This window comes from Microcaecilia unicolor, chromosome 6, assembly GCF_901765095.1.
Source record: "Microcaecilia unicolor chromosome 6, aMicUni1.1, whole genome shotgun sequence".
Lineage (NCBI taxonomy): Eukaryota > Metazoa > Chordata > Amphibia > Gymnophiona > Siphonopidae > Microcaecilia > Microcaecilia unicolor.
In genome coordinates this window covers 333,543,744-333,561,923 of record NC_044036.1, presented here as the reverse complement: position 1 = coordinate 333,561,923, position 18,180 = coordinate 333,543,744, and the positions used below count along the sequence as shown (strand labels likewise).

At 50.4% G+C, this 18,180-nt stretch overlaps 1 protein-coding gene across 1 annotated transcript in view; it reads left to right on the top strand.

Moving 5' to 3' along the window:
• The first annotated feature begins 3,940 nt into the window (after positions 1-3,940).
• LOC115472576 (ATP-binding cassette sub-family A member 9-like) overlaps positions 3,941-18,180 on the top strand; it is a 200,452-nt gene continuing 186,212 nt past the window's right edge. The window contains exon 1 of the mRNA XM_030206869.1: positions 3,941-4,134. The gene's annotated coding sequence lies outside the window, so the exon portion shown is untranslated. The remainder of the gene's footprint in view (positions 4,135-18,180) is intronic.

The following is an 18,180-nucleotide window of genomic DNA, read 5'->3' as shown; positions in this document are numbered from 1 at the left end:
TCTTCAACCTTCTCTCCAAAAAGGTGATCCCCCCGGCATGGGATATCTGCTATTTTCCGCTGAGTTCTTTCCTCCAGGTTAGAGGCACGCAGCCATGAGAGCCTGCGCATCGCTATACCTTGAGCGGAAAAAGCGAGATGTCACATCGCAAGTGTTCAAAATGCCCTGGACAGGAACTTGCGACACGCCTTCTTGCTGCCTGATCACTTGGCGAAAGGGTTCAGCTTTCTCCTCAGGGTGTGTATCTACTAAAACTCTCAAGTTGCCTCACAGAGTTCCGTAAATTGCACACTCGTGAAGAGTTGGTAAGACTGGATTTTGGAAGCGAGCAGACCAGCCTGATACGCCTTCCTCCCAAAAGAGTCCAGAGTTGCAATTCTCGCCCCGGGGGCGCCGAGGAGAAATTTCTGGAACTCTTGGCTCTTCTGAGGGCAGAATCCACCACCGCCTGAATCATGAGGCAATTGGGTCCTGCTATGAGACTGGGGTTCCCCATGGATCCTATATTGGGACTTCAGCTTTTTTAGGGACGGTTGGACTTGAAAAAGGCTTCTCCCAGTTCCTCAGCATAAGTTCCTTAAGAGTCTCATGAAAAGGAACTGTGGCAGAAGATGAAGGTGGAGATGGATAGTCCAGAACCTCAAGCAATTTTGGCTCTGGGCTCGTCCACAATTTCCACGGGGAAGGGGATGGCCTCAGACATCTCCCGAACAAAAGATGAAAAAGACAAGCTCTCGGGCATCTCTCTGGGCATCTCGAGAGAGCAGTGTCCGCTTCTTCATGGCGAGGACACAACTTACAACTCTCAGAGCGGGTGGTCCGGCCCAAGGCACTGAATACACCACGAGTGTGTATCAGTGCCAGAGATGGCCCGATGGCAGCGGGCACAAGGCTTGAAGCCGCTGGGCGTCTTCGTTGACATCTCGGGAAAAATTGTCCCTGCCAAATCAAAAGACGCGATTGTGTCTAGAAAAAGATGTGGCGAGGGAGTGGAGTCAGATGGAATGCCTTGAGAATCCTCGCCAGAGAACTCCCCATGCATTCCTTCATCATCCTCGGATGAGGTACCATCAGATGGGGCTAAAAGCTCAGACAGAGCCGCCCGAATCTGAGCCCGTCTCGACGAAGAGGCTTGATGGCCTCTATGATGGTGCCGAGAAGTTGATGGTCCCTGAGGCTCCGGGGAAGCTTCCTGCTCCGATGCCTCGGGAGAGTCAACTGGGAAGTCAAAGACACCGGCACCGGAGGCGGCACCGGTGAGACAGACCTCACCACAGGCTGAAGGCCTGATGCAGGAACATCCGGCATCGGCAATGTCGACACCCTCGACGCCGTCGGCACCGGTGCCTCTGAAAGCATCGACACCGGCCCCGTCGACGCCGACGGCACCGACAACCTCGATGCCGACTGCCACTGCTGCATCATGATCATGAAAAATGGGAACATGGCCTGCATACTCTCATCCACAAGCTGGTTGTCGGAAAAGTGCTGCGGGGTCGGTTGAGGTGTCGGAGGCAAAGTCTGCTGAGGTTGGGGAGTGGGGACTCGGCTGCAGGACCCCACGCGTCGGAACCTCAGTAATAGAGGGAGAGCGATCCTCTCGGCACCGACGCTTCTCGGGTATCGAGTGTATCGATGACCCGGAAGCTCCCCGGTGCGTGTCTCGAAGGAGATCGACGACGAGATGCTTCTGGCCTTCGCCCGAGCATGTCATCGAGACTCCTCCTGTACCGGAGAGGAGGACGTGGAATCCACACGTTCTCCTCGGGGCCGGGTCCGACGCAGGACGGTCCCGGGGGCCTGCACAGCAGGAGGCGCCGAGGCGGGTGGAGACCCACTCGATGCATCACTGCTCCCAGCGTGCATGGGTCTACTGGCAGCCTGTCCCCTGTCTCCCGGTGCCGACGCCTCCTTCGACGTCGACCTCGACGACGCCGGCCTCGAAGACATCATCCTCGACGGCCACCGACTTCCTCGGCACCGACTTGCCCGGCGACGATTTGGAGGGCGCCGACTTAGACGACGTCGACAGTCGCCGACGCCGAAGCACCGGGCCCAAAAATCTTTTCTCTCTGGGCATCTCGAGAGAGCAGTGTCCGCTTCTTCATGGCGAGGACACAACTTACAACTCTCCGAGCGGTGGTCCGGCCCAAGGCACTGAATACACCACGAGTGTGTATCAGTGCCAGAGATGGCCCGATGGCAGCGGGCCACAAGGCTTGAATGCCGCTGGGCGTCTTCGTGAATCTCGGGAAAAATTGTCCCTGCCAAATCAAAAGACGCGATTGTGTCTAGAAAAAGATGACACAGAAAAACAAAAGAAACAAGACGGGAAAAATACCCGACCCGAGCGATTTAAATAAAATCGCAGACTAAAATAAAGGAAACTTAATAAACGAAAACAATCTAAGATAACAAAAAAGGATTACTTCGCTTTTTTCTTCTTTCTTCACCTCCGGGCACAGGAGGAACACGAAGCGAGAACGTCGAGCTCCGTGTCACCTCAGACGCGGGAGAAGGAGAAAAACTGAGGAATGTGCCCCGCGCGGCGGGTGGGAAAGTGGACGCGCGCATGCGCACTGCATCCGCACGCGCGACGGGGGACATTTTAGACTTTGTCATGGACTTTGCTGGAAAGTCCTCCGGGCCGACGTGACGTCACCCTATCAGTTGAGAATATTGGCCGCTTGTCTTTGGAGAATCTCGTATTCTCATCATCGTGGGTCTCACTGTGTCCCCCGCCCTCGCGGGGAAAATAGGAAGTGACCTCAAAGGAGGGCGGGACACAGTGAGGCCCGACAATGACAAGGAGAAGAGATTACTTGTTTTACAAGCAGCAGGGCAGACGCGAGGCGTGCCTGCAACTCGGCTTCACAAACATTTTTTTTTAAAGGGTAGGTGGGAGGCGGAGCAGGCACCGGCGCAGCTGGCGCCCTGAAGCAGGCGCCCCCTGCTTGGTGCCTACGCGCTTACCGTGTTGGGCACGGCCCTGCCCACCCCCCTCCCCCCGTCTACCTCTGGTCCTGCAGGCTTCCCTTTGCATTCCACCCTCGATTATGTTGCTTCTTCCACTGGTGGGAACATGATAGAGGGAAGCATGCAGGGCCCACGCATGTTGTCTACAGGACTTACTGTCAGTGACAGCTCAAAGGTACATGGGGGGATGGGTTCAGGAGGTTCAGAGAGAGGGACAGGTAGCTGCCTGGGTGGTGAGAAAGGCTTAAAATGGAAAGGACCTAGCCGAAATTAACTTGGAGCCCACCCGAAAATGTCAGCTCTGGCTATGCTCCTGTATAGGATATAATCACCAATTGAATATTTTTTTTTGTCTGATAAGTTTTAAGAGGGATAACTCCATTGCTGGGGAAGATGAAGTTTTTAATATAGAACCGGGACCTTCAGGGTTATGTAGAAATTCTGTCCCAGTCCTGTAGAGAATCCAGACCACTCGCATACAGAAGAATTTGTTGAATAACACTATCAATTTTTATAATGCTAATTTTAAAAATGTGTGCGTGGGGGGGGAGAGGAGTATGATGTGCAAAAATGTTATTGCGACGCCCCCTCCCATACCTCTCTTGCCCCCACCCCCGCGCCACCCCCAAATATTTCAGTCTAGAGGCGCGACTGTCCATAAAGCAGGCAAGGAGCTGCAGCCCGGGTCACAGTGTATCTCATCCCGCAGGAAAAATGGCACCTTCGAGGTCGCATTACTAGTATTTGAGGAGGAGAGCAAAGGAAAGAAGACGGGGTGTATTGATTTCTATCGCATGAGCACCGAGAACCCCCCCTGGAGCACTTTGTGCAATTAGAAACAGCCCAACACACAAGAACAGAAAACCCAAGTAAAGACAACCCTCAAGCAGAAGAGAAAGTATTGCAAAAGGCAGAATCTAGAAAAAGTACCTGCAAGGGAAATTAGAAAAATAATTAAAAAAAAAAGAAATACGAGGAAACGTTTGCCCAAGAGGACGTGCAGAGGGGGGAAGAGTTTTGGCTCTCGGACAGTTTGCTGTGAAAGACAAAGCGGGGACGCTTCAGCTGCAAAATAGCCAGAAAGCTGAAGCCCTTCGGAGCTGCAAGAAGAGAGAGGTACCAGGCACTTCCCAGAGCCTTTTAACTTCCCCAACAAAGGTAAAAAAAAAATAAATGCATACTTAAGACCTGAATTTCCCTTTTGCCCTGCGCTCTGGTTTGGAATTCGTTCTGTTCGCTGCCCGTTTTGCTCTCTCAGCTGAATTTTTTTTTTTTTTTTACCTCGCGAACAACCATAATGTCCTCTGGCGATATAGATGGTATAACAAAATGTGTAGACAGGGAGTTGTTTTGAAAAGACAGAAACGGATGGCTTAAAATAGAGAAAGCAAGAAAAGAGGGTGGGGTGGGAGCGACTTTGGACTGGCCTTTGGACTTAGAAACTTGAGGGCCATTTACACATATCAAAAGTGGGGCTTCAACCCGTACGTTTATTTATTTATTTTTATTTCTTATTTATTGTATTTGTATCCCGCATTTTCCCACCTATTTGCAGGCTCAGTGTGGCTTACAATGTTCCGTTATGTTCCAGAGTAGAAGATACAGTTGGTGTTACATTAGATTGTAAGCTCTTTGAGCAGGGACTGTCTTTCTTCTATGTTTGTGCAGCGCTGCGTACGCCTTGTAGCGCTATAGAAATGCTAAATAGTAGTAGTAGTAGTACTTGTGACCTGGATTGGCCACTGTTGGAAACAGGATGCTGGGCTTGATGGACCTTCGGTCTGTCCCAGTATGGCAATACTTATGTACTTAGGATTCTGAATGGAATCTTGCTAGTCTTTGGGATTCTATATAGAATGTTGCTACACTTTGAAATTCTGCATGGAATCTTGTTATTCTTTAGAATTCTAGAATCTTGCTACTCTTTGGGGTTCTACGTGGAATGTTGCTACTATTTGGGTTTCTGCCAGGTACTTGCCCCTACGTCTTGCCCCATCCTTGGCCACCTTTAAATCTAGACTGAAAGCCCACCTCTTTAACATTGCTTTTGACTCGTAACCACTTGTAAATACTCGCCTCCACCTACCCTCCTCTCTTCCTTCACGTTCACATTCATTGATTTGATTTGCTTACTTTATTTATTTTTTGTCTATTAGATTGTAAGCTCTTTGAGCAGGGACTGTCTTTCTTCTATGTTTGTGCAGCGCTGCGTACGCCTTGTAGCGCTATAGAAATGCTAAATAGTAGTAGTAGTAGTAGTAGTACTTGTGACCTGCATTGGCCACTGTTGGAAACAGGATGCTGGGCTTGATGGACCTTCGGTCTGTCCCAGTATGGCAGTACTTATGTACTTAGGATTCTGAATGGAATCTTGCTAGTCTTTGGGATTCTATATAGAATGTTGCTACACTTTGAAATTCTGCATGGAATCTTGTTATTCTTTAGAATTCTAGAATCTTGCTACTCTTTGGGGTTCTACGTGGAATGTTGCTACTGTTTGGGTTTCTGCCAGGTACTTGCCCCTACGTCTTGCCCCATCCTTGGCCACCTTTAAATCTAGACTGAAAGCCCACCTCTTTAACATTGCTTTTGACTCGTAACCACTTGTAACCACCTACCCTCCTCTCCTCCTTCCTGTACACATTAATTGATTTGATTTGCTTACTTTATTTTTTGTCTATTAGATTGTAAGCTCTTTGAGCAGGGACTGTCTTTCTTCTATGTTTGTGCAGTGCTGCGTACGCCTTGTAGCGCTATAGAAATGCTAAGTAGTAGTAGTAGTAGTTACATAGAGGGTAAGGATGACAAAATAGAATTACGCAATCAGATATAGAGAGTAAACAGTCAGAATATAGGTAAAGTGGTGCTGTGTTGTGATTAAACTATTGATCATTATGGTATGCCTTTGCTGAAGAGGTAGGTCTTCAGAGATTTACGAAAGTTAGTGAGTTCATAGATTGTTTTTAAGTTAAGTGATAATGCATTCCACAACTGTGTGCTCATGTAAGAAAAGCTGGTAGCATGTGTTAGTTTATGTTTTAGTCCTTTGCAGCTGGGGAAGTGTAGATTGAGGAATGTGCGGGCTGATCTTTTAGCATTTCTAGGTGGCAAGTCAACAAGGTCTAGCATGTAGGCTGGGGCGTCTCCGTGAATGATCCTATGAACTAGGGTGCAGACCTTGAACGCGATTCATTCTTTAAGTGGCAGCCAGTGTAGCTTTTCTCTTAGGGGTTTTGCACGTTCGTATTTTGTTTTCCCGAATATGAGTCCGGCTGCGGTGTTCGGGACTGTTTGAAGTTTCTTGATGATTTGCTCTTTACAGCCAGCGAATAGTGCATTACAGTAGTCTAAGTGGCTCAGCACCATTGACTGTACCAGGCTGCGAAAAATGTCCCTTGGGAAGAAAGGTTTTATTCATGGATTTTAAGGATATCAAGGATTTTAAGTAGAGAGGTGTGGTAGCCGTGTTAGTCCACTCTTAAAGGTTATCAATAGAAATCAAACAAAATAAAACATGGAAAAGAAAATAAGATGATACCTTTTTTATTGGACACAACTTAGTACATTTCTTGATTAGCTTTCGAAGGTTGCCCTTCTTCGTCAGATCGGAAATAAGCAAATGTGGTAGCAGATAGTGTATATAAGTGAAAACATTCAAGCATTACTATGACAGTAAAATAGATACCATTGGAGATTCTACATGGAATGTTGCTACTATTGGAGATTCTACATGGAATGTTGCTATTCCACTAGCAACATTCCATGTAGAAGGCTGCGCAGGCTTCTGCTTCTGTGAGTCTGACGTCCTGCACGTACGTGCAGGACGTCAGACTCACAGAAGCAGAAGCCTGCGCGGCCACATTGGTGATCTACAAGGGCCGACTTCTACATGGAATGTTGCTATAGTGGAATAGCAACATTCCATGTAGAATCTATAGAAATCAAACAAAATAAAACATGGAAAAGAAAATAAGATGATACCTTTTTTATTGGACACAACTTAGTACATTTCTTGATTAGCTTTCGAAGGTTGCCCTTCTTCGTCAGATCGGAAATAAGCAAATGTGGTAGCAGATAGTATATATGAGAGAAACATCAAAGCATTACATTGACAGTCTGACAGAGTGGGAGGGTGGGGATATGCATGGGGACATCAAAGCATTTCATTGATATTCTAACAGGATAGGTCAGACTGTCAGACTGTCAAAGTGATGCTTTGATGTTTCTCTCATATATACTATCTGCTACCACATTTGCTTATTTCCGATCTGACGAAGAAGGGCAACCTTCGAAAGCTAATCAAGAAATGTACTAAGTTGTGTCCAATAAAAAAGGTATCATCTTATTTTCTTTTCCATGTTTTATTTTGTTTGATTTCTATTGATAAGAATTTTAAGTAGAGCGATGAGGTGGGTCTTCAAAGCAAACGTTTTACAACTGCAATACGCATATACTTCAGCAGTTTTATCCACCAGCATTTATGCAAAATCATAATTTGTTTCCAGATCTGAGGTCTGCAGTGTAGAAGGGAGGGGATTTGTGCCCCACTATGATAGGAAAATCCACTACCCCTAGGACAATTTTAGAGAAAGGCTCCTTAACTTCTTGCAGGCATGTTTACAAAATTAGCCAATTAAAAATATCCCGCTAGGCACCTTTGCATGCCGGTTACAAAACAGAGTATAGTGTCACTTAGTCTTGTATGTTTCCACTCTGATGATGCTTTTTGTCTGTCTGTGTTTATAAAATGTTCCATCTTTTGAGTCTTGTAGTAAATATGGTTATATCTTCTGCCATGAAAGTATTTATAAAAGGCTCAGCACTCTACGAGTCTTTTATAAAATAACGTGGTAACTTAGTATATGATGGCAGATAAAGACTCACATGGTAAATAGTTTTGAGTGGTCAGACTTAGATCCAGTTTTTCCTACATAAGCACACAATTGTGGAACGCACTACCAAAAGCCTCAAAAACCACATACGACCGTCTACACTTCCGGAGAACACTAAAAACTTACCTGCTGAAAAAGGCATACCCTACCAATCCAACATAAATGCCTGATCTCTGCTACTCAACAAAACTAAAATACGTAATGGACATAACGCACCCCTTTCGTTGCATGATTCCCTTATGTGGCTGTACCACATGACCTTTATTTATTTATTTATTTATTTGTTACAGTTGTACCCCACATTTTCTCACCTATTTGCAGGCTCAGTGTGGCTTATACAGTGGGGGAAATAAGTATTTGATCCCTTGCTGATTTTGTAAGTTTGCCCACTGACAAAGACATGAGCAGCCCATAATTGAAGGGTAGGTTATTGGTAACAGTGAGAGATAGCACATCACAAATTAAATCCGGAAAATCACATTGTGGAAAGTATATGAATTTATTTGCATTCTGCAGAGGGAAATAAGTATTTAATCCCTCTGGCAAACAAGACCTAATACTTGGTGGCAAAACCCTTGTTGGCAAGCACAGCGGTCAGACGTCTTCTGTAGTTGATGATGAGGTTTGCACACATGTCAGGAGGAATTTTGGTCCACTCCTCTTTGCAGATCATCTCTAAATCATTAAGAGTTCTGGGCTGTCGCTTGGCAACTCACAGCTTCAGCTCCCTCCATAAGTTTTCAATGGGATTAAGGTCTGGTGACTGGCTAGGCCACTCCATGACCCTAATGTGCTTCTTCCTGAGCCACTCCTTTGTTGCCTTGGCTGTATGTTTTGGGTCATTGTCGTGCTGGAAGACCCAGCCACGACCCATTTTTAAGGCCCTGGCGGAGGGAAGGAGGTTGTCACTCAGAATTGTACGGTACATGGCCCCATCCATTCTCCCATTGATGCGGTGAAGTAGTCCTGTGCCCTTAGCAGAGAAACACCCCCAAAACATAACATTTCCACCTCCATGCTTGACAGTGGGGACGGTGTTCTTTGGGTCATAGGCAGCATTTCTCTTCCTCCAAACACGGCGAGTTGAGTTCATGCCAAAGAGCTCAATTTTTGTCTCATCTGACCACAGCACCTTCTCCCAATCACTCTCGGCATCATCCAGGTGTTCACTGGCAAACTTCAGACGGGCCGTCACATGTGCCTTCCGGAGCAGGGGGACCTTGCGGGCACTGCAGGATTGCAATCCGTTATGTCGTAATGTGTTACCAATGGTTTTCATGGTGACAGTGGTCCCAGCTGCCTTGAGATCATTGACAAGTTCCCCCCTTGTAGTTGTAGGCTGATTTCTAACCTTCCTCATGATCAAGGATACCCCACGAGGTGAGATTTTGCGTGGAGCCCCAGATCTTTGTCGATTGACAGTCATTTTGTACTTCTTCCATTTTCTTACTATGGCACCAACAGTTGTCTCCTTCTCGCCCAGCGTCTTACTGATGGTTTTGTAGCCCATTCCAGCCTTGTGCAGGTGTATGATCTTGTCCCTGACATCCTTAGACAGCTCCTTGCTCTTGGCCATTTTGTAGAGGTTAGAGTCTGACTGATTCACTGAGTCTGTGGACAGGTGTCTTTCATACAGGTGACCATTGCCAACAGCTGTCTGTCATGCAGGTAACGAGTTGATTTGGAGCATCTACCTGGTCTGTAGGGGCCAGATCTCTTACTGGTTGGTGGGGGATCAAATACTTATTTCCCTCTGCAGAATGCAAATAAATTCATATACTTTCCACAATGTGATTTTCCGGATTTAATTTGTGATGTGCTATCTCTCACTGTTACCAATAACCTACCCTTCAATTATGGGCTGCTCATGTCTTTGTCAGTAGGCAAACTTACAAAATCAGCAAGGGATCAAATACTTATTTCCCCCACTGTATAGCGCCGTGGGGCGAAATCCTCCTCTGGTCAATAAACAAATATAGAGCAATGTATTACAAATGAAATAGATATGTACAGACACAATAGGAAACATAGAGAGGGAAGTTATATAAAGTTCACTACGTTCAAAACAAGTCTGGGTTTACTTGAGTCGCTGGATTCAGGTGATTAAGTTGGATCATTAGGATATGCCTTTTCGAACAGATAGGGTTTTAGTGATTTCCGGGAAGTTGAGGTGGTCATAAGTAGTTTTCATGGCCTTTGGGAGTGCATTCCAGAGTTGTGTACTGGATCCATGAACTGATTTGTATTTGAGTCCTTTGCAACCAGGGTGGCGGAAATTTAAATAAGAGCGTGATGATCTGATTGAGTTTCTGGTTGGTAGGTCTATAAGGCCAGACATATATCCTGGGGCATCGCCGTATATAATTTTATGGACCAGGGTACATTTTTAAAAGTAATACGTTCTCTGATTGGTAGCCAATCTAATTTCTCACGAAGGGGGTTTGGCCCTATCAAATCGCGGTTCGTCCAAATACAAGCCTGGCTGCCCGTATTTTGAGCAGTCCGAAGCTTCTTTATAAGATTTTCTTTGCATCCGGCATAAATTCCGTTAGAGTAGTCGGCATGGCTAAGGACCATTGATTTTACCAGATTGCAAAATATTGCCCTCGGGAAGAACGGTTTCACTCTTTTAAGTTTCCACATTGAGTGGAACATTCTTACCGCAACATCAATCTGTATTTGTTTACACCGGAGCCAGCAAACACCTCTCCGGTACTATGTAAGCCACATTGAGCCTACAAATAGGTGGGAAAATGTGGGCTACAAATGTAACACATAATAAATAAATAATAAGATGGCCGTTTACCCATACACACAACCTATCCAAAGCACTACTACTACTACTATTTAGCATTTCTATAGCGCTACAAGGCGTACGCAGCGCTGCACAAACATAGAAGAAAGACAGTCCCTGCTCAAAGAGCTATGTAATAAAAGTGAGCCAAGTATAGGACAATCAAGCCATTGTGACATCACTGATGAGGTTGGCTCTTATTGGTGGCCTGAGGCATTATGACATCACAATATTAGCTCTGGTTACAAGAGACTACTACTACTACTATTTAGCATTTCTATAGCGCTACAAGGCGTACGCAGCCCTGCACAAACATAGAAGAAAGACAGTCCCTGCTCAAAGAGCTTACAATCTAATAGACAAAAAATAAATAAAGTAAGCAAATCAAATCAATTAATGTGAACGGGAAGGAAGAGAGGAGGGTAGGTGGAGGCGAGTGGTTATGAGTCAAAAGCAATGTTAAAGAGGTGGGCTTTCAGTCTAGATTTAAAGGTGGCCAAGGATTGGGCAAGACGTAGGGGCTCAGGAAGTTTATTCCAGGCGTAGGGTGCAGCGAGACAGAAGGCGCGAAGTCTGGAGTTGGCAGTAGTGGAGAAGGGAACAGATAAGAAGGATTTATCCATGGATCGGAGTGCACGGGAAGGGGTGTTTCTGGTTAATTAGGATCTTCATACAGGATTTGGCAGGGTTTCTCTGTTTGTCATGCTAAAGAAAACCTCAATTTTTTGGCCACATTCTGTCAATTTCTGCTCACTCCTCTTTCTTCCTTCACATCACCTTATGCTAAACTTGACTTTCTTTCGGTCCAAGGTCTACTGCGTTTTGCAGCCCCTCCCCCTCACACACTTCTTCCATGTCTCTCCGCATTGTCTCCTTTCCCACAGGTCTCTCCCTTTACGATGCACATGCAGCTGAAATTAAACTGAGGCCCCACTGCCTCCCTCGTTCCCCCCACAGTTCCCTCCACCATTTGATGACTCCAGCGTCCGGAGGTTCTTGCTGGGGAGATTACACGATACTCCCCTCCCTGAGAAAATAACTGATAGCAGTGCAGAAGAAAAGCCCAGAGTCTCGCACAGACTTGCTGAACTAAACATGTATACTCTGGAGGAAAGGAGAAACAGGGGTGATATGATACAGACGTTCAAATATTTGAAAGGTATTAATCCGCAAACGAACCTTTTCCGGAGATGGGAAGGCGGTAGAACGAGAGGACATGAAATGAGATTGAAGGGGGGCAGACTCAAGAAAAATGTCAGGAAGTATTTTTTCACGGAGAGAGTAGTGGATGCTTGGAATGCCCTCCCGCGGGAGGTGGTGGAAATGAAAATGGTAACGGAATTCAAACGTGCATGGGATAAGCATAAAGGAATCCTGTGCCGAAGGAATGGATCCTCAGGAGCTTAGTCAAGATCGGGAGGCGGGGCTGGTGGTTGGGAGGCGGGGATAGTGCTGGGCAGACTTATACGGGCTGTGCCAGAGCCGGTGGTGGGAAGCGGGACTGGTGGTTGGGAGGCAGGGATAGTGCTGGACAGACTTGTACGGTCTGTGCCAGAGCTGGTGGTGGGCAGCGGGACTGGTGTTTGGGAGGCGGGGATAGTGCTGGACAGACTTGTACGGTCTGTGCTAGAGCCGGTGGTTGGGAGGCAGGGCTGGTGGTTGGGAGGTGAGGATAGTGCTGGGCAGACTTATACAGTCTGTGCCAGAGCCGGTGGTTGGGAGGAGGGGCTGGTGGTTGGGAGGCGGGGATAGTGCTGGGCAGACTTATAGGGTCTGTGCCCTGAAGAGCACAGGTACAAATCCAAAGTAGAGTATACACAAAAAGCAGCAAATATGAGTTATCTTGTTGGGCAGACTGGAGAATTCCTTTATTAAATGAAAGCGAAAAATCAAATTTCAATACATTACACTGTGCAGTTATAAAGCCAGCCCCTCTATACTTTTATACAAAAATGCAAATTTTACACAAAAAACCGTCCCCCCAACCCCCCCCAAACATTCAACTCAACTTCAAGCGTACATGCTTCCACCAAACCCCAAAGGTCTTTACCCCCACCTCCACCCGTTCCCATCGGGCCACTTCCTGGACAGCTCGGACAACGTCCCAGGAGACCTGCTCAGCAGACCTGCACTCCTGGCCCAGGGACACCCCGCAGCGAGCCATCCATAGGCAGTATCTGATGATAACTGAGATTAGAAAGGCGGTACCTGGCTCTAGCCGCCCCGTCTCCCCCTGCCTCCCATACACCCAGTCCGCATAGGTGTAGGGCGTGAAGCTGGGGATGGCCAGCAAGGCAGCCACTCTCCGGCAAACCGCTACAGAGAATGGACACTCCTTCAGGAAGTGGTCCATGGTCTCCAGCCGGCCAGCACACTCCCCCCTCGGGCAGTCTCGGTCCTGCTGGTTCCTACACCGAAGGTGTGCCCTAACATACAACCTGCCATGTAGGGACAGCCAAGCAATGTCCCTGTACTTGTGTGGGATGCGTTTGGATGAAATAAAACGCAGGCCCTGTCTCAGCACGGACTCCGGAGCATCCCTAAGAGCCAGGGGAGAGGAGAAGCGTTGGGAGCGAACCCGCTCCACCCAGATCTCCCTCTGCCCTGCCCTAACTTCCTCCCATGTAATGTCCCACAGCCGAACCAGCTTTACCAAGGATTTAAAGTAGCCTACCCCCTCCGGGAACCCTTTCCACAACCGTCCCACCCTACCTCCCCCCAACCAAGGACCCCAAAATCCCTCCCACCACTGGACAACACTGTGTACCCATCCTGGGGCATCCAGACCCCCCGCCCGCCCCAGGTTAAACTGGATGAAGAGGGAGGAGAATAGCAAGACTGGGTTTACCATTCCCACCCCCCCCCCTTCCTCCCGCGACCGGTAAGTAAAATTACGTCGAACTGGGTTCATCCTGTTCCCCCACAGGAGTTGAAAGAACACGCTGTAAATTGCCGTGAAACAGCGTTCCGGCAGGAGACAGATGTAGCTCAGGAACAGGAACATGGGGACCACCTGGCTCTTCAGCAACCAGACCCGGTTCTCCATGGGCATCCGCCACCCCTTCCAGCGGTCCACCTTCTCCCTCGCCTCCGCTATCCTTTGTTCCCAATTTTCCCGCCCGTAATCCCCTCCCCCAAAATACACTCCCAAAACCCTCATTTTCTCTATCCCATCCGGGAACCCTCCACCTAAATTAAACCGCCGTCCCTCCGGCCCCACCCACAAGCTAGTGCTCTTGCCCAGGTTTACCCGAGACCCCGAAGCCTGGGAGTATGCTGCAAGGGTCTCCTGCAGCCTCCTCCCCTCCCTGCGGTCCACCACCCAGACGGTGACATCGTCCGCATAGGCGATGACTCGCAACACATTCCCTTTGCCTACCTCCACTCCTCTGAGCCCGTCCTCCCCCCCCTTCCAGCCTCCTCACCAGGGGATCAATGGCGAAAGTGTACAGCAGGGGGCTCAACGGGCACCCCTGCCGCACCCCCGCCGAGATCCCCACCTCCTCCCCCCTCCATCCATTCACCAGGGGAAAGAATCGCGCCCCCGCATACAATAACTGAAGTTGCGCGATCCATTCCCCCGGGAATCCATAGTGGTCTAGGACCTTCCATAAAAAACCCCACTGCACTCGGTCGAAAGCCTTGTCCTGGTCCAAGGCCACGACCAGCCTGCCCTCTCCCACCCGACTACGTTCCAGGCCCTCCCTCACCCAGGCCACTGCCTCCAGCACCCCCCTTCCCGGGACCCCACACCCCTGCGGGGCTGCCAGCACTTCCCCGGAGATCTTCCTCATGCGGGCAAGGAGCATGTGAGCGAAGATCTTCTGGTCGGTGTTCAGAAGTGCAATCGGCCGCCAATTTGCCACATCCTGGAGGTCCTTGCCTTTGCTAAGGAGGACCAAAGCTGATGCCCCCATCGACTCAGGCAAGGATCCCCCTGTTCATGCCGCCTCCCAGATTGCCAACAAGACCGGCGCCAACTGATCCCTAAACCGCTGGTAGAACTCTGCCGGGAGTCCATCTGGCCCCGGCGCCGTCCTGCGCCGCAAGGCCCCAATGGCCTCCTGTACCTCCCGCAGTGTCCACGGCCGCAGCAAGGCCCGAAGATGAGGCCCCCCCTTACCCACCCCTGGGGTTTCCTCAATGTACCTTGCCATGGCCTCCTCCCCCAACCGTTGGTCCAAAAAGACCCGCCCAAAGTGGGTCCCCACCACCTGCAAGATACCTGCCCTAGACTGCTGGAGCGTCCCCCCCTCATCCCTTAACCCCTCTACCACCCTCCTCTCCCTTCTTTCCTTACAGCAGTCATAAGGGTTCGGGCTGAGCAGCTTTCCGAAGTCCCGCTCATAGACGAGGGAGGAGTATCGATTGTATTGTACCCGTTCCACCTCCTGCTGCAAGGCCTCAATGTCCTCCCTCTTCCCTCCCCTGGAAATCAAATTGTCCCTTCGCTTCCTCAGAGCAGTTCCTAGCCGGGTGACCTCCCTCCCCTGCCTCCTCGCCTGACGGAGAAAGAACCCCCTGGTGCGGTGTTTCAAAACTTCCCACCAGTCCCCTAGGGAAGGGAAGACACCCTGAATGGATACCTGGTCTGCCAGAAACTCCAGATACTCCTGGTACAACATCCCCTCCCTCAATAATTTCTGATTTAAACGCCACAATCCTTTCCCCAATCCGTGAATCCCCCCTCCCCCCAGCTCGACCAGCACCATCTTGTGGTCTGAGAAATCAACCTCTACCACCCTTGGTGCCTTCCCACACGCCCCTCCCCGAACTAAAAACCGGTCGATTCTACTTCTACAAGTGCCCCGGGCAAAAGTGAAACCCTGCGTCCCACCACCAAACTCTATGTGCGCGTCCACCAATCCCGCTCCCTTCATGATCCCTGCTAGCCGTACCCCATCGTAACCTACTTGCGCCACCCTCCCCCCCCTATCCTCCTTCCTCAGGACTGTGTTAAAATCCCCCCCCCCCAAACTAGCTGCCGTGAGGTGTAAAGGTACGGCCAAATTTTCCCAAACAGTGCTGCCCTTCCCCGTTTGCTTTGCGGCCCATAGATGTTAATCACCCGCAAAGCCACCCCCCGCAATCTCACATCTAACACCAGACACCTCCCAATTCCCAGCTCCACCACCCTCTGGATCTCTACTTTAAATGTTTTGAAGAGGATGCCTATCCCCCCATACCGTTCCCCTGCCAGACCCCAAATAGAGGGCCCCCATCTCCAGGCCTGCTTTGCCCGCCGAACCTCCTCCAGCGTTTGCAGCCTGGTCTCTTGCAGAAGAAAACAGTCCGCCGCCACGGCAGAGAGGCCATCGAACACCAAGCATCTCGCCCTCTGGGAGGCGACACTAGCCACATTAAGTGTGGCGAATGTTAACAGCAGTCCCGCCATCATTGTGCCGTTCCATACCCCCCGCCCTCCTGGCTACCTTCCCTCTGCTCCATACTACCTCCAGGGATCCCTTCCCCTTCACCCTCCCCTTCCTCGTCCGCCCAGTCCCGGACCCCTAGCTCAAAAAGCCCCCCCCCTTTTCCTTACTTTCTTCCTCCCCTTCTTCCTCTTTTCTTCGCCCACCTCCCTCCCTCCTTGGGAGTCGTCCACTGACCCTCCCTCCCCTGCCTCCTCTCCTGCCCCTTCTTCGACCCCCTCCATCAATCCTGCCTCCAGCCCATCCTCCCTCTCCTCTCTTGCCTTCATCCCTGCCTCCTGTCCTACCCTCCTTTTCTCCCCCACCCTCCCTTCAGCCCCCCCCAATCTGCCCCCCACCTCCCCGACCTCCTCCACTACCATTTCCTCCTCTTCGTCCCTCAAAACCTTCTCCCTCTTCTTCTTCTTCCTTTTACCCGCTGTTCCCTTTCCAGCATCTGCCATGCTTTCCAACCCATCCTGCCAGCTCACCCCATCCTCTCCTGCCAGTTCGTCACCCCCTCCCTCATCTTCCAATCCCCTAAATCTGTTCTCTACTTCTATCCCCATTCCTGCCTCCCCTCCCCCTTCCTCCCTTACCCCCGTCACCTTCCGTTGTTTTTTTGACACCCACGTCCAACCCTCATCTGCCCCGTCCTGCCGCTTCCGCCCTTCCCCCAACCCTTCCCCACCTCCCACTCCCTGTCCCTCCGCAGCTCCTTTCCCCCCCCCACCCCGGGAACCTGATCTTGCCCTACATTCACTCCCCCCCTCTCCCTCTGAACTGGACTGCCCCCTCCCATGTCCTCCTCTCCCCCGTTATGGGAGGCCCAAGGGCAAGCTCTGAATGCATGCCCCAGACCCCCACACAAATTACACCGGATAGATGCACAAGACTCCGTAGGATGCTCCTTAGACCCGCACTTCCCACACTGCCGTACTGGGCACGACATACTAAAATGTCTGAATGACCCGCACTTGTGACATTGCCGCGGCTGCCCCTTGTAAAAGCAGAGGATCTGATCCCTGCCAACGAACGCCGCGGAGGGAATGTGCTAGGTCACGTGCCCTGCCTGCTTCAGCCTAACCTGCGCACACCATCCTCCCGCCCACACCCTACTGGGGTCAGGGAGTTTGGACAAGGGGGTACGCAATTCTGCGTACCGCTGTAGCCAGAAGGCCAGGTCCGCCCCTGAGATGGATTCATTTCGGACCAGCAGGGTTACCTGCACCAGGTCAGGTCTGCTGATCGGTACGGCCCTAAAGTTTCTCCAATCCCCTTTCCCCCTTACCCCCTCGTATTTCTCCCAGAAGACCTCCATGCCTCGCTGGGTCAGACAACTAACATCATATTCTGGGATATTCACCGGGTGGATACAGGCATAGAGGTCCTCTGGGAGAAATCCTAAACCCAGGACCAACTTCAGGGCCTCATCCCTACTTGGCATCCCCCCTCCCCCACCCACCTTAACTGAATCACATTCCTCCTTTTGGGAACCTGGCCCCCCCACCCTCCCCCCCATCCTTCCCCAATGCTTCCTGCCCCCCCCATTCCCCCTGCGCCCACCCCTCCCACCTACTACCGCCGCAAAGGATGGAGCACTCCCCCACCGTCCCCCTCCTCCATCTCCGGCACTGAGACCCCCCTGCTCCTGCTGCGCCGTACCCCCCCTCTCTCTCTTGCCTCCCCTCTCAGCCTCCCTCCCTTCTCTCCCTTCTATCAGCAGACTTTGCACATCCCCTGCCTTCACAGTGTCCTTCTGTACCATTTCCCCTGCAGCAAAAAACCTGCCATTGTCCCCTTCAACACGTTCGCTAGAGACAGTGAGAGCAGGTTCCCCTAAATACTTGTTCCCCTCCCAATGCCCCTGACCCCCTCCCCCGCCCACCGAGCCAACCCTCCCCTCCCGGCCCGAACACTCCCCCCTGGCTCGCACCCCCGCAGCCTGGCCACAACTGCAAAGTCAAAGGTACCAGTCAAGTTTCCTTCTGGCGCACACTGCAAGGCAAACACCGCCCGCTCCTCCCCCCCTCCTTCCCCCCCGGAACCTGCTCTCTGTGCTGGGTCCCTCCTTGCAATGTGCTGCTCCAGCTTTCCCTGTGCGGGC